Source organism: Pseudorca crassidens, chromosome 5 (genome assembly GCF_039906515.1).
Source record: "Pseudorca crassidens isolate mPseCra1 chromosome 5, mPseCra1.hap1, whole genome shotgun sequence".
Lineage (NCBI taxonomy): Eukaryota > Metazoa > Chordata > Mammalia > Artiodactyla > Delphinidae > Pseudorca > Pseudorca crassidens.
The window spans coordinates 67,009,511-67,031,468 of record NC_090300.1 but is presented as its reverse complement, the minus strand read 5'-3'; the positions used below and the strand labels follow the sequence as shown (position 1 = coordinate 67,031,468).

General features: G+C 51.5%; 1 long non-coding RNA gene across 2 annotated transcripts in view; it reads right to left on the bottom strand.

The window, feature by feature from the left end:
* LOC137224990 (uncharacterized) overlaps positions 1-14,033 on the bottom strand; it is an 84,080-nt gene extending 70,047 nt beyond the window's left edge. The window contains exons 1-2 of one of the 2 annotated variants that reach the window (XR_010943625.1): positions 13,927-14,033; positions 5,187-5,293 (exon numbers count right to left, since the gene is read on the bottom strand). This is a non-coding gene — a long non-coding RNA (uncharacterized lncRNA). Of the gene's footprint in view, positions 1-5,186; positions 5,294-13,692; positions 13,870-13,926 lie in introns of those variants that run through there. The other variant, XR_010943626.1, reaches the window with a different exon arrangement.
* Between the last annotated feature and the right edge of the window lie 7,925 nt (positions 14,034-21,958).

Below are 21,958 nucleotides of genomic sequence, written 5' to 3'. Positions count from 1 at the left end.
ACAGAGCATTCTATATAGAATCAGAGCTAGTAGGGCCAAGCAGGTGAGCCAATTGGCTGGATAAGCAGCAAGTGTGAACAGAGAAAGGCATTTCTTTTTTTTTTTTTTTTTTTTTTTTTTTTTGCGGTACACGGGCCTCTCACTGTTGTGGCCTCTCCCGTTGCGGAGCACAGGCTCCGGACGCGCAGGCTCAGCGGCCATGGCTCACGGGCCCAGCCACTCCGCGGCATGTGGGATCTTCCCGGACCGGGGCACGAACCCGTGTCCCCTGCATCGGCAGGCAGACTCTGAACCACTGCGCCACCAGGGAAGCCTGAGAAAGGCATTTCTTAATGACTGAGGGCTTGGCTGAGCTGGGCAGCGTCTCCAGGCTGGAGCAAGGCTGGAAAGCCAGAAGGTCATGGATCTGGTATCCACTAGGCCCATCTATCTTAGTTCCCCAGTGTCCTGAGGTTAAACTTCACTTTCCACAAGCAGCTCTCACAGCCTGTTGCCATGGCACCAAAACACACAGACCAGCCATGGAAGTTGGCTGGGAGGGGCAGGAAGGGGCTGCTTTCCTCATGCCCTTTGCCTGCCCCACACTGCATCCTGACCCTGTCTCTTCACTGACTTTGTCTCCCCACTCCATGCACAGTGTGTATATGTGTGGGCACCTGGGCGTGAGCTGTATGCCCTTGGGTAAGTGCCTCAGCCTCTCTGAACTCAGGAGATAATAATTTCCAGGTATGCGCATATTCTCCTGGGCGCAGGGTAGTCCATCTCGCTCCTATTAGAAAAGGAACAGCCTCACGGCATAGCCACTGTTAATATCTTCATACACACTGAAAGGAAAAGAGAAGGAAACAACCCAGTACATGCCAGGTGCTCTGTATACAGGATGCCAGATTGACTTTGGGGGTTCCAAAAACCAAAGCACATGAGTTCAGATCCTCTGAGAAGCTAGACCCCAAGATGGGATTAGATATGCAAGAGAGTTATTTGCCGAAGCATCTGTGAAAGAAAAAGGGAAGTGAGCCAGAGGAGCACAGAACTGTCAGGCCGTGCTGTGGGTCTGAGCCCTGTGCGCGAGAGAGGGAAGGAAGAAGGGTGGGATGGGTAGTGTAATTCTTGGGAGGTTTCAGCCAAGCCAATAGGAAGCTTTTGAGCTAAAGTCACTCTCAGAGGAGGCTGCATCGCTCAGGAATGGGCTTCTCTTAGGGCCCCTGCTGTGCTCGGTGTGGGGAGAGGGAGAGCAGCCCGTGGGAAGTGTGGCCCCAGCACCGATGCTCAGCAGCTGGGGCCCTTGGCCAATTACACCCACCAGGGTAGGAGACCTGGTCAGTGCATTTTCATGGCCGCTACCCAAAGCAAAGTGGAACCACATCATAGCCCAAGAAAGGCTCGGTACTGAAGTAAAGACCATGAGTTTGAGCACACCACACCATGAGGCTCCTCTGCTCACTAACTGTGTGATTCCAGTTAGATTTTTCACTAACCTGATTTTCAACTTCTCTACAGAATGGGGTAACAACTCCTTTTTCATGGGTTGCTAAGATAATCTAGGACCTGAAACCCTCCCTCCCCAGCTCCAACAGGGAAAAACTACCTGGAACTGATTGACTGAGAGCCTCAGTCAGAAGCCCAAAGGAGAAAGCTCTTTCATTTTTCCAAGGGGAGGGGTCAAGAGGTTGGAAGACTGAGAAACATGGATAGAAAGGAAAGCCTCCCTGAGGCCCACTCAAGGTAGACGTGGATGTGGTATGGTCACTTGAGGGGAAAAGTACAGATTGTTCTGCACCACCTTGATATTAAGTGCTTCATAATCTCATAAAAATGTATAGGTTCTACAATTATCTCAAAAAAATTGTCAATAAAAAGTTTATTCACAAAATTTATCAGTTAAGAATGCCTTCAGCTGCAAATATCAGAAAACCCAACTAATTGTGTCTTACGGGAATTTCCTGGCAGTCCAGTGGTTAAGACTCGGCACTTTCTCTGCCATGGCCTGGGTTCAGTCCCTGGTCAAGGAACTAAGATCTCCCAAGCCATGTGGCACGGCCAAAAAATAATAATAAATAATTGTGTCTTAAGCAGTAAAGTCATTTAATTACCTCACATAACAATAAGTTTGAAGGTAGTTTAGTTACTCAGTAATGTCAGGGTGCTGGATCCATGTCATTGTTCTTCTTTTGGCCTTTGCCTCATGGTCACAAGATGGATACCATAGCTCCAAACATCACACCCTCATACAATAGTCTTCCAAAGAAAAAGAAAGGGGAATGTATAAAAGGTAAAAAGGTATAAAAGAGGCATTTACCTCTCATTTTTTCTTTTCAGGGAGAAAAACCTTTCCCAGAAGCCCCCTGAAGATCAGTCCCTTAGGTCTCATTGGCCAGAACTAGACCACGGCTCAACCAATCACTGGCAAAAGTATCTCTGGGCACATGGCTGCTTGAACAAGATCAAGATCTGTTAGCAAAGAAGACTGCAGGAATGTCACTTGAGAAGGCAACAAGGGCGCCTTCCACAGGAAGAATTTCTGGAAACAGAATGAATCTTTCCATCTTCTGAGCATAGCTGAGGGGTTACACAAGCACATAAACACATACAGTGTAATGGGAACATGATAAATAATGTACAAGACACAGAAATCAGGCTAAGAAAGAAATCCATTCAATCAATGAAGGGCAAGGATTCAGGGGTGACTAGAATAGTGGACACAGTCCATTATAGTGGAGATGACAGACTCTTTGCCCTGGGGGTGGGAACAGGTCAGAGAAAACCTCACAGAATCTACGTCTGAACAGAGTGCTACCAGATGAGTAGGAGTTCACCGGCAAACTATTTTGGAGATGAGCAGACTCACCCACAAAGAGCCATGTTTGTGCAGGTGAACAAATGGTTCAGTATTTAATTAAGGTTAAAGGATGGGCAGTATTTGAGAGGAGGCCGGATCCATGCAGGGGCCAGGAATTGGATAATGGGGAGCTATATGAAAAGTTGTAAGCAGGAGATTGGCTTAAATAAATATTCACTTTTAAAATGATTACAAAATTGAAGGAATCTCAAAAATATTTTGCCAAGCAAAAGAGTACAAACTATATGATTTCATTTATGTGAAACTCTACAGAATAGGCAAAACTAATCTACGATGAACGTTATCAGAGCAGCAACTGCCCATGGGAACAGGGATTGACCAAAAAAGATCACGAGGAACATTAAGGGATGATGGAAATCTTCTATATCTTCACTGGAGTGGTGGTTACATGGATGTAATATACTTATTAAAATTTATCAAATTGTATACCTAAAATATGTGCTTTCATTGTATGCAAATTATACCTTAAAATTTTTTTTGGTAGAAAGGATTCTGATGGGTGGATTGTGGGAGAATCTGCAGGTGGGGAACCAGTGAGAATGCTGCGGGCATAGTCTAGGAGGAAGATCCCACAGCCTGAATTGAGGCAGGGTGTGGGAGCAGAGGAAGGACAGGGCTAGAGAAGGAACGAGGCTGTTTGATGCATTGGATTTGGGAGGGGAGCTGGCGGGAAAGAGAAGACACAAGATGACTCCTGGCCTCTGGCTGGGATGAATGGCATCAGTCTCTGAGACAGAGACTCCAAGAGGAGTTACAGGCTGGGAGGAAGGAGAAATGAGCTCAGACGTGGAAACACTGAGTTTGTGATGGAGATGTTCTTTGGGCTATTGAACATGTGGATCTAGATTTCAGGAGAGAGAGATGGGCTGGAGAGAGTTTGGTCCTCCAAATATGGAACTAGATGGGTCACCCAAAGGGAACGAGCTGAGTGGGAAGAAGTGGGCAGAGGCAGGAGGGGAGAGAGCCCTGGGGAGTACCAACAGCTAAGTGCTGGTCAGAAGACAAGGCTCCAGCTCAGGGAACTACGAAGGAAAGATAAAACATAGGAGAAGTGCTGGGGTAGAGGGTGTCCTCACAGAGGCTAGAGGAAGGAAGGAGGTCAAGACGGGGAAAGTGGTCAGTTGTGTTAAATGCTTCAAAAATGCCATATAGGCTCAGAGAGAGTGTGGATAGATTCGAGACCAACACACATAGGTGAAATGCATTCAAATTCACATCTCCTGACTCTAGAACCAGTGCTTTTTCTATATCCTGTGAAACAGTGGGATCCAAAGGAACATGAAAAATGCAGGAGAATCTACAAAGGCCCTTCCTCATCTTTTTTTCAGTCAGCACCATTCATGAAGCTTCCAGATTTAAATAAATTAGGGTTCAACTGAACAGCTGCGTACTATGGAGCTATCTGAAATAATAAGGTAGACCTATGTGTACTTCTGAAAGATGCCCACTTTGCTGACTACATGTTTTGTCAGAGGAAATTATACCTCTGGGAGGATATACACCAAAATGTCAACAAGGTTAACTCTGAACTGCCAGATTATGTGTGATTTTTGAAACTATGTTTAAATTTTTGCTAATGTGTATTTTCTAGCTTTTCTAGACATAGAAATTTTAATCTAGAGTGCAAAGGATGCTTAGCTGGATCCTGGGGGAGAAGAGAAGATCCCTGTCTCAGGGGGAGTTCAAGAAGGGTTCATGGAGTTCCTACCGTCACAGCCGTTAGGAAAGGGAAGGGATGAGGTCCCAAGTCTCCTCCCAGCAGTGCAGGGACACTGGGTGGCCAGGTTCGACGGAGAAAGTCTTCACTGAGAAGGCAAGTTGGGAGATGACAACAGATGACTGGGACCACTGGGGCCTCCTGGAGAGGTCCTGAAAGAGGCCTCGGTAGGGCCGTCTTGACACGACTCATCTAGACCAGTGGATGAGGGCTGGGGAGACCGTGGGCCTTCATAGAGTCTGGAGGCTCAGCTTGCCTCATGTGGCCCTCTCTGCCAGGAAGGCATACCCTGTTCTGCCTGGAACACCCTCTACATTCCTCTTCCTGGCAAACACCTACCTTGTTGTTGGTTTTTTTTTTTGGCCACGCCATGTGGCTTGTGGGATCTTAGTTCCCTGACCAGGGATCGAACCCAGGCCCCCTGCAGTGAAAGCGAGGAGTCCTAACCATTGGACCACCTACCTAACTTTAAGACCCTGCTCAAATATGGCTTTCTTGGAGAAGCCTCCCACAGCACAGAGGCAAAAGACATCACACACATACACCACAGTCTTCATGCCTTGCAATTGCCACCTTCTATGTAATTAACCTGATTTCAGGTCTGTGTACCTTACTATCCAGTGTGCTCCTCCACACCATTATCAAGCTGACTGTCAGGAAGACTCATCCATCCTGTGAGTCCACAGCTGGCAGGTTCCCAAACAAAAACAGAGGTTCTAGAGGAAATAAAGGAGTCCAAGAATGAGCAAATGGGCCTGTGCATGGAGAGAGCCCCCCTCGGTAACCAAACACTCCTAGTGAGTGTTCCCACCCTCACCCAGTGTGGGCACCAGTGACCAGACCCAGGTGCTAGTTCCCTCCCCAGGTGGTTACCCCAATATGTGTCCTGGGGACCAGATGCCAAATAGGTGTGACAGTCACACACTAAAGGCACTGGAGAAGGGACAGTGTATTGAGAAAGGGGACCACCACCTGAGAGAATGGAAGAAAAGCAGGAACTCAAACAAGATTCAGAAATTGGCCCTTTCTGAAAGCTTTCCACACTGAGCTTTGAGAACCAAGATGAAAAGCACAAAGACTGAATTTAAGAACCAAAGGCACCCTCTAAGGAGAATGGGACATTTCCACGTAAGGCAACAAAATTAGAAGAAGAGAATGAAACTCTCCTGATGCATGAAACAGCTTAAAGGGACCCAGAGATTACTCGTTAGTTATGCAGAAAGCTTCTCAGAGAACTAAAATGATAATGACTGTGCCAAAGAAAGTGGAAGTCAGGCCAGGTTATGAAAGAGGGGTACATACAAGAAAATAACAAAAGGCTGTGGAGAGAAAAATCAGAAGAGTCGTTCAGAAAAAGAAATGAGACACAACTTGTCTAAGGTAGCAAAAGAATGAGAAAAACATTTTCTAACTCTAACAGGTCAACAAAAGGGGATAAGGAGATTATTGGCTCATTTTGAGTTGGGGAGAGAAAGTCTATAAGCAATGACACTGAAAAAGCAGAGGCTTTTAATTTTTCCTTAGCCTAAAAAGGTCAGCTGTGATCTAAAAGCTGAAAGAGGCACCGCATGGGATCATGAAGGGGCAGGAAGCCAAGGGGGGAAGGGAAGAACGTGTGTGTTCACATGGTTCTAGAGGAAATGAAGGAGTCCTGATGACTTACATGCTTAGGTACTTAAGGAATTGGCCCAAGGTGGAATCAGATCACTAGCTCTCACTCTGAGGGGATTTATGGGGAACTGGTGAGGGGCCTGGAGACAAGAGGGAGACCCAGGCAGCCTGTCCCTGCCTCTCTTTAAACCTGGAGGAAAGCAGATGCCTTTGGAAGTTCTGGGACCATCAACCAAGCTGCTATAATAGATAACTACTGGGACACGTCGTCAAAAAATCAATCTGCAAACACTAGGTCATAAGGAATTAGGTAATAACCAGCACTGCTTTCCAAAGAACACATTCTGTCAGAGTAATCCAATTTCCTTCCAGGACAGAATGATGGGCCTGGCAAACCAGGAATGGCAAGAGACACATAATCTTCCTTAACTTAAAGAGCATGGCATTTAATTTCACCTTTCATGAGAAGTCTCAAAAGAAAAACTGGGGATATGGGGTCTCTGGTCGGCCTTTCTGGGGTTGGGCAAATGAAAAGAGGTTGAAGGGTTAACCCAAATAGCAGTTCTTTATGTTCTATGTAGTGTGGATGGTTTTAAATGGGCAGAGGTAGGGGTGGGCAGGGTAACTGTGCTGGTGGTAGCAGGTAACAGAAGTGTTAAAGGAGATAAGAGGGGTAGTGGTAGTGGTAGTGGAGATGGTACTAGTGAGAAAGGTAGTGATATTAGTGGAGGTGATGGTGGTAATGGTGAAGGAACTAGAGGTGATGATGGTAGTGGAGATGAAAGTGATGGTTGTGGTAGATGTGGTGGCTGTGAATGTAGGGATGGTGGTAGAGGTGGAGGTCATGGTTGAGATGATGATGGAAATGCTAAGAGTGGTGGAGGTAGAGTTGGTGGTTATAGTGGAGGTGATGGTGAGGAGTGACGGAGATGTTGCTAGGGGCGAGTGTGGAGGTGGTTATGGTTATGGTGATGAAGACAGAAGTGGTGGTTGTGGTGGAGATGGACGGTGATAATGGTGGAGAGAGAAGCGGTGGGGGCACAGATGGTGGTGGAGATGGTACTGGTGATAAAGGTAGTGATACTAGTGGAGGTGGTGATGGAGGTCATGGTTGAGGGGGAAATGATGGTGATGAGATTGATGGTGATGTTGACAGTGGTGGGTGTGGAGGTGGTGGTGGTTATGGTGGTAAAGATAGAGGTGGTGGATGTGGTGGAATGAAGAAGATGATAGTGGTGGAAACGGAGACAGTGGTAATAATGGAGATGGAAGCAGTGGTGGTGATGGAGACAGTGGTAACAGTGGTGGTAGAAATGCAAACAGTGATAGCGGTAAGAATGGAAACGGTGACAGTACTGATGGTCATGGTGGTCACAGACTAGGACCTAGTAAATCTGGGTTTCACAGCCGTCCTTTTGGACATCTATAATGGACGCCCACACTAGCTTGTTCTTTCCACATCTTTCCTGAGAGAAGTGGGCACACTGTAGGCTATTTGGGGCCCATCCTCATTCTGACCACCTCACCACTACCTGTTAATCCTGGGGCAACAAACCCCTTCTCTGCCCAGATGGGCTGGGTGGCGGTGGACTTTAAGAAGTCCATGTGGGGAGGATTTCCTCCAGCCCAAAGGTGTGAGCATGGCCTGAGAGGCCCCACAGCCAAGGAGAGGGAAAGGCTCCCCGGGCCAAGTGGAGACAGGCTGTCTGTGCTCAAGAGCCCTTGTTAGCAGAAAGCTATTCCCAGCTCGGGAAGTTGTACAAGCTGGGGTCTGGGGAGGCCTTTTGCGGGTTCTGGTTTATACACCTCTTTCCAGTCTGACTTCTATTACTGCAGCCCATGGACGAGGGGCTGGGAAGCGTGGGCTAAAGGCTTCCCTCCACCTTCGTTCTTGCCAGGATGTGGCTGTTTTGTTGATGGGAAATAAAATTAAAACACCCCCCAGGTGTGTGGGCCAGTGTGTCTCAGGAGCCCTGGGGGTGGGAAAGAGGTGGGTCATTGGAGCCTACAGCAGGCTTCATGGAATGTGTGGTAGAAGAGGGGGTTGCCAGCTCGGGCTGGACTCCCTGAAAACATTCTTGAGGCTGGGAACTCAGCTCCAGATTGAAAAATTCTTGCCCAGCTCCTTGCTGTCTGCACAGTCCCAACTGGCTGTGTGACTGGGGGGAGGTTCTTGAACCAATTTGGGCCTCATGATGTTCCCTTCTACCCTAGAGAGTTGGGCGAGATGATCTCTGAGGTCCTGCAGCTATAGGTCCAGTCCCATAAACGTACTTCACACCCGCAATGTCCACAAGCCCACCCCACCCACCCGACTTCACCCATCCCCTCCGCCTGTAGGGCCAGAGTCCTCACGGTCCATGGCCCCAGCTCAAGGTCCAGCTCAAAGCCAGGTCAGCTACAAAGCCCACCTGTGTTGGGCAGGCAGAAGCAACCTCTTCCTCCTCTAGACCCCTGTCGCCTTTGTCTACCCTCTGTGTTGAACTCTCAGACAGGAGGGTGCCAGACTCAGTGCCTCCACCAGCTTGTCTGGACCTCATAGGCTTGAACCTCATTCATATCCTATCCCTCTTGGCAACCAACGCAGGGCTGGCTGAAGATGCTGGAAAGTGAAGAGTGAGTGAATGTTATACCTAGAGAAACCGAGGCCCCAAGTGGTCAAGTAGCCAAGACTTAGAGTCCAGATCTCTGGGCCTCTAGTGCATTGCCAGATATGGTGCCAGGGCTGGAAAGGCCCATTGTAACAGAGGTTCCACCTGTCTAATCCTTGCTTAGAGTCTCCCTTCTCATAGATCTTGTCTGTGAGCTCCCAGCAGTTCATAGACCCTGTTTGTGCAGTAAAATGTTTAACTGCAAAGAGTTCTATCTTTATAACTGCTAAATTATTTTAATATCATTGAAATTTAAATCCAGATTTTAAAAATATTCAGAGAACTTAGGAATTCTGAGAATAGGTACCATCCTAGCTCACAAACTCATTCACAGGAAGGTGTGAATGACTGATATAGCCTTTTCACTGTGTTGCTAGGTCCTAGGGTAATTTGCATTTTTAAACGTACCCTTGGAAAGGACAATGCGTAACTTATCAGGTGGCCTTATAAGGTGAAATGGCAGTCCCTGGGTCAACCAGCATGGTGAGAGGCTCTTGAAACCCTTCAAAAGCAGCTCTGTCCAGGACACCAGCTCATGCTGTGTTTAAGCTGGGAATGGATATGTGTGTGTGTGCACATACCCAGGCGTGGGAAGGTAAGGGGGCGGGAAGGGGAAGAGGTTCCAGGTTCCAGTTCCAGAAAAAGGATGGCTTCCTCTTCCAAGCTGCCACTCTGCTTCCCAATCAGCCCTGCTGATGAGGGAGGGCTCTCCACAGTACTGCAGACAGCCCCCCTGCCCTCCCCCTCCACCCCACATACACACACACATAGCTTCTCCCTCCAGGCTGCACTCACATGCTCTCTCATCTCTGCAGAGATGAAGCAAAAAAAATCAGTCCCCATAAAACAGCAGGAGCCCCGGAGAGGTGTCTGGTTCTGAGACTCACTGCGTAACCTTGGGCACGCACCCTTTCTGCACCTCTCTCTCTCCAAATGAGAGATTTGGATTAGATGGTTTCAGAGGTCCCTTCTAGCCCTGACCAATTCTCCTCTCCTTATGTCATGAAAGGTCCTGTGGTGACACAGAAGGGCAGGGGATTCAGATTCATATGAATCTGAGTGCAAATTCTGACTCAAGTTCTTTTTAGCTGGGTGATCTTAGCCAAGGTACTCAGCTTCCCTGAACTTCACTTTTCTCATCTTTAGATTAAGGATAACACCTTCCACTACACAGACTCGTCGTAAGCATTAGAGATGAAAAACGTAGTGTGCCTGGTTTGCTCCCAGTTAATGACTTATTATTATTATACCAGCTGAGGAAGGTTGTGAAAAGCCGTGTGCATAGCAGCTGGAAGCATGGACTCTGAAGCCCCGTACCCTGTGTCTGAATTCCAGTTTAGCCACTATCTAGCATTGTGACCTTGGGTAACCAACTTAACTCTACACCTCCATGTCCTCATCTGTAAAGTGAGGATAATAATTAGACCTATCTCATAGAATTGTTGCAAGAACAAAATTATTCAATAAATTGAAACACAAGACGATGTCATGTAGTGAGTACTCAAAAATAACAACTATGTTATGAATAGCCTGGGGATAGCTATGTGTATGGGTGTATGTGTGTGAAGGTGGGAATGCTCCTACCACTCTCCATCTCCTCCCACCCCCACTTTTTCTAAGTTAAGAATTTGAGGGAATGCCTGGCAGTCCAGTGGTTAGGACTCTGTGCATCCACTGCCGGGGGCTGGGGTTTGATCCCTGGTCGGGGAACTAAGATCCTGTAAGCCACGTGGCACAGCCAAAATAATAATAATAATAATTTGAAGTCCTAGTCTCTTTCCATCATTCAGCTCCTTGGCCTATGAACCTCCCAGTTTTCATTCAGCACCCGGAGCCTGGTGACCCTCATCTTCCCTGGGTCTTTCAGGAAGCTGACCTCATTGCTGGGCCCTCCCTGAAACCTGCCCTCCTCTGCCCCATGCAGCTTGTTAGCTTGTTCCTGTAGCCTCTGTGGAGCCAGGCTTCACCCAGTCTGTATGTGCCTAGGTAGCCAGCCCTCACTCAGAGCTCAAGGGGTGTGTGATCCACCAGGAGCACAGGAATGTGCTCACAGAAAGGGATGGTGCTGCCTCCCTTATCTAGGTCCCGACAGCATTCACTGACCCTAAGTTCTTCCTTAGGGCTGCCCTACACCTCTGCTACTCATTCTTGAGATCTTCCTCAGGTCTTTACAAACAATGCTTTCTTCAGCTAATGAGCCTTTGACCAATCTGTAGAGAGTCAGGGAAACAAATGAAAACAAAACTGAAAAACTCTTTTTTGCTCACTAGATTGGCAAATATGTATATATTATATGATACCTAGTGGCAAAGATGTGAAAGAATGGGTATGCTCATACTTTGATGGAAGGACTGTAAATTGATACAAAGATACTTCCCTCTTTGGAGGGAAGTTTAGTACTATTCGTAAGAACTTAAAACAAGCATATCCCTGACCCATTGATGCCACTTCTAGGAATCTATCCTGCAGAAGTACCTCTATCTGCTCAAAGATATTCTTACAAAGATGGATATGTATAAAGCATTGTGATTGCGAAACCTTGGAGACAATATAAATGTCCAGTGGTCAGGAAAAAAATAAATAATAAATGGAATAGCTATACAAAGGAGGATTACACAACTTTAAAACTGGCATATATATATGTGTGTGTGTGTGTGTGTGTGTATATATATATATATATACACACACACACATATATATATGGGAATATTAAGATAAAAATGGCATTTTGCAGAAAAATATATATGGTTTGATCTCATTTAGGAAAAAATAATGCCCACTCTTTCCCCCCTCATCTCAGCTGGGTGGAGGCTTCCTGCAAGTTCAGGCTGGCTCAGGACAAGCTGCACTGGGTCGAAAGCCCAGCCCCTTCCTTCCAGCCAAATGGGTCAGTGCCCCAGGATGGCCACACCTGGGGAAGGAAGGACCGCTGAGGCCCCAGGGTCAGAACTCCTACCCAGCAAAGCAAACTGGAAGCAGCCTCCAGTCTGAGGCAGTCAGACCTGGGTTCAAGTCAGGCCTTCAACTCTTACCAGCTGAGTGACCTTGGGCAAAGTTCCTCACCACTCTGAGCCTCCATTTCTCCATCTATAAAAGGGGATTAATAACACCTACTGCACTGCGTGGTGGGGAATTAAATGAGACAATGAATAAAAGGATACAAGACAATCTCAGTAAATGCCAGCCCTCTCCTGTCTCGTCAAAGATTTCTTTTACTTTACTTTCCAATTCCTGCAGTCCAACCTCGGCAGCATCGCTGCTCATCAGTGCTTCCATCCTCCCACCCTACTCCTGATTTGGCCTCCATGGTGAATTCTTTCCAGGTCCACGCTTACTCCTCACTAGAGGACCACACTGAGGCCTCCTCCACCACTGAGTTGAGTTGAATAAGGCGATGAAGAGTGCTCACTCCAGGTCAAAACATCCTCTCCTCCTCCCCCCCACCTACCACCCGGATGTGTCTCCTTCTGTTCCTTCCCACCTGTGCCCTAGCTCCCACCCTTTGGCCTGCTTCAGGACATGACCCCATCAGTCAACTCCCCTTTCTCTCCATGGCATCTTCAACCCATCCCTCCCCTCCACTCCAACCTTATAGTTAAGCTCAAGCAGGTCCCACCATAAAACACACACTTCTCCTCCCTGCTTCCCACCCCATCCCCCATCTTCTTTTACCACGGAGCCGCCTCCTTCTGACCCTCCCGCTATCAATCCGGGGAACTTCGCTCAGTCTCCTTCCCCGGGTCCCTCACTTTGACTTCTGGTCAACAGTGGGGACAGTTAGCCACAGGTCCTTGGAAACGTGCTCCTGGTTTCTGCGACTCCAGATGCTCTGCAACGCCCAGGATTCTGCCCTCTGACACACACCTCACACCTCCTGCAGCCCGTCCCCTCTCCATCCTCCGACAGCAACCTGAGGGCTGGACTTCCAACCTGTCGCTGACAGAGTGACCCAGCTTGGGAATAAATTTGACCCGTTTTCCCCCTTTTTCAGAGTAGAAAACTGACGCCCAACAACATCGTCAAGTAACTTCCCCAAGGCCACACAGCGGGTGAGTAGAGCCCTGTAGCCTTTATCATGGAATCAAGTGCTTCCGGAACTTTCCTCTCTCCGGAACTTCTTCCCTTCTACCCTACACCCTTTCTCCGCCCTAAAAAAAAAAAAAAAAAAAAGCTCAGCCAGGTGCATATTTGAATTAAAACGTCCGTAATTAGTCTCCATTTCCGCCAGGGTGGGTCAGACCCCGCTGCGTGGGTCCCAGCCTCTGGCCCGCGCACCTCCACGCCATCCTCCCCCGGGCCCGGGAACCCCGAGCACCTGCCCGGAAAGGGGGCGGGAAGCATCCGCAGAGGCCGGGCCCCTGCCCTACGCTGGCCGGCCCGCTCGGGCCCCCCACCTCTAGCCCTTCGCCCCTCGCCGCCGAGCGCACCCAGCGCGCGCCTCCCGAGCGTGGGAGGGTTTGATTGACCTTGGCAAGAGGCAGCCAAGCTCTCAAAGGCCTCGGCCCCTCGCGGCCGGCCCGGCGCCGGGGCTCCAGTTACTGCTGCCACCATCCCTGTTTCGCGCCCGGCCAGGGCCCGGGGGAGGGGTGCTGGGAGGAGCCCAGTCCGACCCCCGGCAGCAGCGGTCCGCTGCCGGAGACGAGATCTGATGAGAATGTCTTCCTGCAAATTAAGCCTTCTCAGGACTCTCCATCCGGTGCCGGCAGCGAGCCGGGCGCACTGGGAGCCAGTCCTGGGGGCGGCGCGGGCGCAGCGGCGGCGGCCAGGGCTCAGCACCCCTCCCTGCGTCCCCCCACCCTACCGCCTGCACACAGGGTCGGCCGGCTCTGGGTCGGAGAGTGGAGCCCACCTACCAATGCCTCCCAGAACGAGTGCCAGCTGTGCCCCTCCTCTGCCCCGCTCCGGCTGCCGAAAGTGTCCCCGCACCTCTCCCTCTTATACCTCTTACCGGTCGGGAGAGCCACCCCCCCCTCCTGGGTTCTAGAGGCGAGACCCCTGGGGTCCAGTCTAGTTTTTGCTCCGAGATAGCAGTGGTACTTGGACAACTGCTTCTCCGTTTCCCCGGATGTAAAAAGGGGTAACAGTACCCTTCTCTGCTGGTTCTCGTGGGGATTCATGATCCTGTATGCGAAGCACGCGCCGCAGTGCCCAGGACGCAGTAAGCCGAGGGTCCTACGCGGCATCAACCCTAGGGCTACAGGAACTCTGGGAACTCCGCCCACCCCCATTGTTTGCAAACGTTATCCACCTGAGCTTTTCAGTGAAATGAATCTGAAGTCTTCACTCATTTAGAGGAGTCTCCAAGGGGTGCAAGAGTTTCAAGTATATTTGGAAGAGGAAGAGGTAGAGGCAGAATTCTGGATAATGGCGCTCTCCTGGAAAAATAGACTGCAAGATTTTCTCCAGGAAAATAAAAAGCAAATGTCCTAACGGAAAGAACTTCGCCTTGCACTTACTATAGGCAGGCTTATAGGCAATGAATTTCATTATTGTTTAATAACTATTATTATCCCCATTTTACAGGTGAGGGAACTGAGGCTCAAGTGATGCCCCCAGGATTACAGAATTGTTTAAATAATGGAGTTCCAAGTTGAACCCAGCTTCTCTAATTCCAAGTCCTGTTTTCTTCTTTGCTACCCTACACCGCCTCTGGACGGGACTATTTTGTGCTATTTATCGTTTCTGCACTTTTTTTCTTAGTATTGGTGAATTTTTTTAAAAAGATTCTTGCCTGTTTTAACTGCGCTGAAGGAAGACGAAGAGGAAAGCGTGTGTCTGCACTTGCATCTGGATTCAAAATACCAAGCAGGGGTTTGGGGTGGGTGGCAGTGAGCAAGTGTCAGGGAAGGTGAGATTCCAGGAGCTGGAGTGGCAGGGCGTCTTGGGAAGCCACTAGGGATCCCCTCTGGCTCTAACCACGAAGAGGTGGTGCCTTAAACACAGTCCTCCCACACTTCCCACACTGGGGATCCGGGTAGGTCTTCAAGTGCTCAGCCCCAGGCCTGCCCAGCTCTGCAGTGGGAAGGATGCTTGGCCCAGAGGTGGCCCAGCACTAGGCCTGCCTCCCTTGGGGGTATCTGCCTGGCAGCCAGGGCAGGACGCACCTCTGGGAGGACAGACAGAGAGGCATTCAGAGATTGAGACAGGGACAGACAAAGGTGGGGAGGAAGCACTAGAATAAGAGGGAGAGACAGGAACCCAGAGGGGAACAAGGGAGCTATTCAGAGTTAGAAAGAGAGGGGAAGCCGCTGGGGAGAGAGAGAAAAGACAGAGAAAGAGGGGAGAAAAGAGAGACAGACAACCAGGCAAGGGGATGGTGGACACGAAAGGGAAGAGACAGAGCAGAGGGTGAGAGAGTGGAGGAGTGAGAAAGATGGGCAGAAAAGGCAAAGCAGAGAGTGGAGACAAAGGGAAGAAAGAGGAGAAAGGGAGAGGCAACAAGAAAAGAGAAAACGGCAGGAGGAGAAGGGAAAGAGAGAAGAAGGTGTGAGGGGACGAGAGGGAGAGCCGAGAAGGCCAAGGGGAGGAAGGCGGAGGCCGCGCCAAGAGCGGGGAGAGGGAGGGGAGTGAGCGGCGACGAGGAGGGCTGCGGGGCCGGTGGCTGGGACCGTGTGCTAAGCCTTTTCTCTCTCTTTTTTGGAGTGGGCGGCGGATCTCCGCCGAGATAACCCAGCCAAGCCCCCTGCCCCGCGTCCCAGCGAGGGGCCGCAGCTGTATAAATAGCGGGGGTGGGGGAGCGGGGCTGCTGCCCAAGGGTCAGCGACACCGGAGAAGGCTTTGCTGTCATTAGCTAATTGAGCCCCAGATGTTAAGAAAAGGTTACGTCCTCCTCCGGAGAGTTTTTCTTTTTAAACACTTTACACAGATTCCCCGGCCAAAATGGCCGGGAGGCGCCCGGGCCCACACCCACCCTGCCCCCAGCCCACTCCCCTCGTCCCGCCCCCCCCACCCAGGGCCCCAGCCCCCGGGACTCCCGGAAGCTGCCCGCCGCGGCCGCTGCCCCTGTAATCCCAGTGGCCTGCCCGGAGGCGCGGCGGGCAGGAGCGGGGACCACCGGCGGAGGAGCCAGCCCCCAGCCCGGGCCGCCGACTGGGAGGTCAGCCCGGAGGGAGGGCGGCGGGGAGCGGGGGACCCCGGGGAGAGGGTCTCTCAGGCTCTTAATCCCCCTGAAGGTTGCAGATCAAAGACGCTAGCGCGGAGGCAGAGGCGGTGCGGGTGGGGGCGGGCGGCTGGCTCGGGCCGCAGCCTCCCCCCTGCGCCGTGGGCGGGGCTCCCCGGCCTAGGAAGCCAGGCTGCCAGCCGCGGGGGAGGGCGCTCCGACTGCGGCGTGAGGTGCGCAGGCCCGCGGGGGAGTCGCCCCAGCGTCCCCACGGTGCCTTCGTGGAACTTCCCCGTCTTCGGGGACTGAGGGAAGGATGCATGTTCCTCCCGCCTCCGGAGAACAGAACTCCAGAATGCCAGACACTTGACATATATTCTTCATTTAATCTTCACAGCAATCCGAAAATTGTTATTATTATTAGTTCATAAATAAGGAAAGAAGCTTCTGAGACGTTAAAGCCACTTGCCCAAGGACACACACCGCTAGAAAGCTGCAGGGCTGGAAATAATTCCACAGGGTTCAAGGCCCTGCCCTGCCCTTAGCCCTCACTACTCTCCTCCAGCCCCTTTACCCTTCCCTCTTCTCTCCCATCCTCTTCCTCTGTCCTCCCAGGCTCCTGCAGTGCCGGAAGAACAGAGCCACCACCTGTGGCCCTGGCAGGTGAGGTAGGGTGGGGGAACAGCCTGGTGTCGGAGGCGCGGCCAGTGTGGCAACAGCTACAGGCTAAATGTGCAGGATGGGGCCAGGCAAGTGGGCAAGCGTGTGCGTGGGTTGAATCTGAGCTGAAAGAACGCTCCTGTTGCCCCTGCCCCAGGGGTGGGGCTCCCTGCTCAGAAGAGAATCAAGCAAGTCAGAGCTGGAAGGGGCCTTCAGATGATCTGATCCAATGCTCTTCTTTGACAGATGAAGCTGAGCCCCAGAGAGGTGATGTGTCCTCCCCAAGATCACACGGCTAGTTGGTGGCAGAGCAGGAATTCGAGTCCGGGAATTGCCCTTTGCTGAGTGCCTACTTGGTGTCCCACACTGGAATCGCCCTGCACACACGATCTTGTTTAGCTCTTCAGCAACACTACAAGGTGGAGATTATCATCTCCATTCTAGGGATGAGGAAACTGAGGCTTGTAGAAGCTAAGGGTGCCCAAGTTCTCCCATCTAGAACTTGCTAGAGCTGATTTTGAACCCAGATCTTCCTAACAACTTCCCTTTCCACACACCCAGTATATTGGGGCGAAGGAGTGGGGATTGAGGGATGGAGAGGGTGTCTTGAGCTCAACAGCTCTAGAGACACAAAAGGAAGGGGACACAGGCTGGGAAAAGTCCCTTCCTGCAATATAAGTTTAGATTGGCTCTCCATGGCCTCCCTGAGTGGCCCAAATACTGAGGTCCTACGAGAATTCCCTTTTGAATGTCAGTGGGAGGGAGAAAAAAATTGGCTGGTGGCCCTTCTCGGTTGTGAGGGTCTGGAGAGGCAAGAGGGGCTTTAATCCACAGGTTCCCTCTAATTTCCTGCTGGGAAAGGGGGTGGGGGTAGAGGGGGGAGGGGGAGGGGCGGCAGGCCACAGTTCGGGTCCAGGCAGATGAAGAGGCCCTAGAACTTAGCTGCCCCATCCCAGAGCCACACGTGGCTTCTCAGGGGGCACCATCAGTGCCATCCCGCTCAGCTTCATAGACTCCAAAAGCTTCAACCTCGTACCTCTCCCCCTTCCCAGCCTCCTTCCGTGGCCCTACCCCACCTCTTCTTTGCTTCCCACGGACTCCATTTCACTCACTCATCCATAAATACATTCAACAAAAATTTGTTAAGTAAGGACTATGTGTCAACGCTGTGCCGGGCACTGGGGATACAGCAGAAAGCAGACTGCCTTTTTGGAGCTTGCAGTCTAGTGGTAAGGCAGAATTAACCAAACAGATACGTAAATCAACTTATAATGACAAATTGGTGTTAGGAGGGAAAGTACGGGGTGTTTTGAGAAGTTATAACAATAAGAGGTCTGTACGTATGGGATGATTATTGAGACAGTAGAGACTAAAAATGATTATTACTAATAATTACCCAAACAGGAGGGCTGAGGCAATCATGCCCACACACTACCTGCAATTCTAGGGTGGGTCTCCAGTCCTCCCCCATGCAGTGACCACCCAGTCTGTCCCCGAGGGCCCAGCTGATATGGGTGGTAGTGGAATGATTAGATGGTGGCCCCGATGCCGACAGCCCCCTCTGCCACCCTGCTCAGAACTGAGGGGATGCCCAGTCCAGAGGTGGTAAGGAAGCTGGGGGCAGGGGTGGGCTGGGTCTGGAGGAGGGGACAGTGTGCCCAGCTGATGGGAGTATGAGCCTCTGGCATCACTCCAGGGAGAAATCCCTCCCTGCTCTGCCTTCTAACCAGGTCCTCCCGTGCACACTCACACAGTGCACAGTGTGCACTCTGGCACTCTCCCTGACTCTTCAGGGAAGGGTCTGTGTAAAGTGCAGTAGAGCTGGACAGGCCCTGCGTTGAGGTCACACAGCCTTGGCCTCAAACCCCACTTCAGCCGGTTCCTGACCTTGTGACCTCAGGCAAGTCTCTTGGGACCCTTGAGCCTCCTGTCCCCTCTCTGTTCTTGGAGAGGGCAAGAGCCTATCCATGTATGGCTGTGAGGATTTAATGAGCTCATGCATGGAAAGCACCGAATATAGTGCCTGGCCCCGTGGTTCTCCATTAATAAATGGCAGCTGTCACTCTGATTGTATAACATGATAATTAATATATAATGGTAATGAAAGAAACTTCACTCATGCCCCCTGGGCTCCCACCTGGTTCCCCGAGCCTCTCTGGGAGGTCACTCCCATGGTCGACCTCCTGTGAGAAGGAGCTTCAGAGGTCTGTGAAAATCATCTCAGCAACCCCAGAACCTCTTGAGGTCAAGGCAGGACACACAGTGGGTGCTCAGCATTGACTGGGGTAGCTGGGGAGGGGTGGGGAGGCAGAGTCTGGAAGAGGCCCATGTATGCTGCGGGGGACGGGACTTCCTGGCTCTGAACCCCAGGCTCTCTGAGCACAAGGCGGACTCTTCCACTGTACTGGGTAGGGCCTGGCCCAGCTCTATACTCTTCACAGGCTGGAGGGCCAGGCTGGAAAGGTCTGGCCCAGTTGAGCGCTCCCAGTCAGTGGGGCAGAGTCACAGCCAAAGCCACCGCAGCTGCTTCAGCGGCTGCAGGGCACAGGGCACACCTGGAATCCATTAGGCCCGGCCAGGAGCTTGTTCCCTCTCGGCATAAATAGAGTGAAGGGTTTGTTTTGACTCCTTTAAATTGTGAAGATTGTAGGGCCTGAGAATTGGAAGCCCCCAATGCCCTGATGGACAAACAGACCACGAGACAGAGGGCTGAGATAGCAGGATGAGAGTCCAGTCTGTTCCTGGTTCCTTGTCACCTTCCCTGCTTAGCTAGGCCTCTGGTAATGATAATCACAACCATGGACGGGCATGATGCTTGCTCTTGTGCCTTATCTCCCCAGCAACTGTGCAAGGTAGAATTTGAGGCCCAAACTTCTAGATGAGGAGGGGCAGTGACTTGCCTAAGGTCACTGGGCTAGTAAGGGCAGATCTGGATTCCACACCAAGCTTGTCTGATGCCAAGGCCAGTAGAGGTCTTTCCAGGGACCACCAAGACTGCAGTGGGGGTGGAGTGGAGCCCTGGGTCACTGTCAGGAACTCTAGACACACAAAACTACAGTTGCTCAGACCCTCACCTCAGCCAGAAGACAGGAGTCTGAACCTCTGCACTGGGCTCCTTCTCCCAAGTCACCAGCTCCTGACCTCAATTGCCCCAGGCAGTTGTGCCCCCCAGGTCAGGGTCAGGTTGACCTTGGCGGGAGGGAGAGTCTGTGGGCCCTGGGCTGCTGCCAGAGGCCTCACGAAATGAAAGGGAACCTTGTCCCGTCCCACACAGGGCCCATTCTCTGAGCATCTTGTGCCAGCCCAGCCCCCATGGACCAAGACCTGATCCCTCTTTGCCAGCTATTCATAGACTCACGGAAGAGCATCCGTCACCAGGGGCAGAGCCCTTAGAAGTCCCCATGCCCAGCCCATAGGGTTTACAGTTATGGAAACTGAGGCCCAGGAAACGGAGGGACTTCCTCAAGGCCATACAGTTAGTTATTGCAAGAGCAAAGTCTCAAACCCTGTCTGTCCCTTACTTCCCAGGCCTAAGCCTTTTCCCCAGGATCTGGGCCTCACCCTAAACAGGCAGCCTCCTTACCTCCCTCCCTCATGGAGAATCCACAGCTGCGCTCCCGGACCCCTCTTCACTTCCACAGAGAGACCAGCAATGAAGGTTTGTTGGATTCTCCATTTCTAACTTTTCAATCATCCCAACTACCCAACTTAGAAGGGGTTGTCTTGTGAGGCAGTGATTGCCCCGTCCTTGGGAGTGGTCAAGCAGAGGCTGGTTGCCCGCTGGCCATGGAGGTTGCAGAGTGCGGACCCTGCTGTCTGAGAAGTGGTCTCTCTGGACATTCCCAGCTGACCTGGCTGGACTCCTCACAGCCCTGGGGTGACCCAAGTGAAGATGAAGCCTCGCAAGAGCACTGGGCCCAGAGGGCCAAAGTGCTCCCCCAGTGTGCGTGCACTGGCCCCGTCCTCTGGTGGAGAAGACAGGTTTGTAAAGGTTCCCCCTGAGAGCCTGTAAGCCATCCCCTCGCCTCCAGGCTTCTCACGCTTCCTTCCCCATGGGGAGCCCACACCTTCAGACAACAGAAGTTTGGTCCCCACAAGAGCCACCCAGCAAAGTCTAGGCCTTCTTAGGCCTCTGATTCCATTGTCCTCCTCATCTTGGGGAACAGACCCTTGGGGCTGAAGCAGGGTATGAAATCCCAGAGGAAAGCAGGGCCTCCTGGGAAAGGGGAACCCCCGCCCATCCCAATTCTCCCCAGGCTGAGCCCTGGGCTTGGCCCAGCCCAGCGGGTCTGTTCACAGAGTAGGGACCTGGAGTGGCCTGGGCCATTGCTTCCCCACTCCCTACACACTCTACGGGTTCTCCTCGAAGAAAGGGCCCTGCCACCTGGAGAGGAAGGTAAGCCTGGGAGTGGGGAGGGGAGCTGAGAGCAGAAGGTGGGTTGGTCAAAGTTATTTTCCTGGGAAATAATCATATAATGCAGTTGCAAAGAAAATCTTATTTTCTAGGAAATAAACACACTGCTGCCCCTCAGCACTCTCACAGAGGCACATACAATACCTCGAAAGTCGGCCCTTTGCTGGTTGAAATGTCTCCATGTATCATAATGGGGATCTGGTTGAACTGGGTGAGGCCCAGGTCCAGCAGGGACTGGAGGGCAGCCCAAAAGAGGTCCTCAGGGGCTCTGTCAATAGCCGCAGGAACCTGAAGGGGGATGGAGTGAGGGGCAGGAACAGGACATTGGGAGGAGTACCTGGAGGGCAAGGGCTGAGAAAATGGCGCTGTTGGACTTTTGCAGGAAGAGGCCAGGGGCCAGCAAGACTAGGGGTTAGGACAGCAGCGGCTGATATTCAAGTGAACGTGCTTGGCTGCACGGTGCTGGCGGCATCCTTCTGCCACAGCCTAGACCTTGGTTTATGGCCCACGAGGCACAGCCCAGAGTTCCTGTGTCCTGAGTGGGGCAACGATGCAGGAAGACACCAGCCACCGCAGCAGCGGGGAGGAGAAGCACAGACATATCAGGCGTCCTTGGAAATACTGACGGGGTTGGGCTGTGAGGGTTTCCTGGGTTGCTGGTTTGGGAGCTTGGGCCACTCGATTATTGTGAATACTTGAGCATTAAAGGGAAGAGGCGATCCTTGGAAGGCTAAGACTTGCAGACACCCAAGAGGTGGACACAAAATAAACAACGGCTTTTAACTAAGAATCTGCCATGCCAAGCACTTAACATACGTTGTCTCACTCACTGGCATAACGGCCCTGCCAGGGAGCATTACTACGCCCATTTGATAGATACAGAGACTGAGGATCTGAGAGGCTGTGTCCAGCCCAAGGCTGGTTATTACACAGCAGAACCTTGACT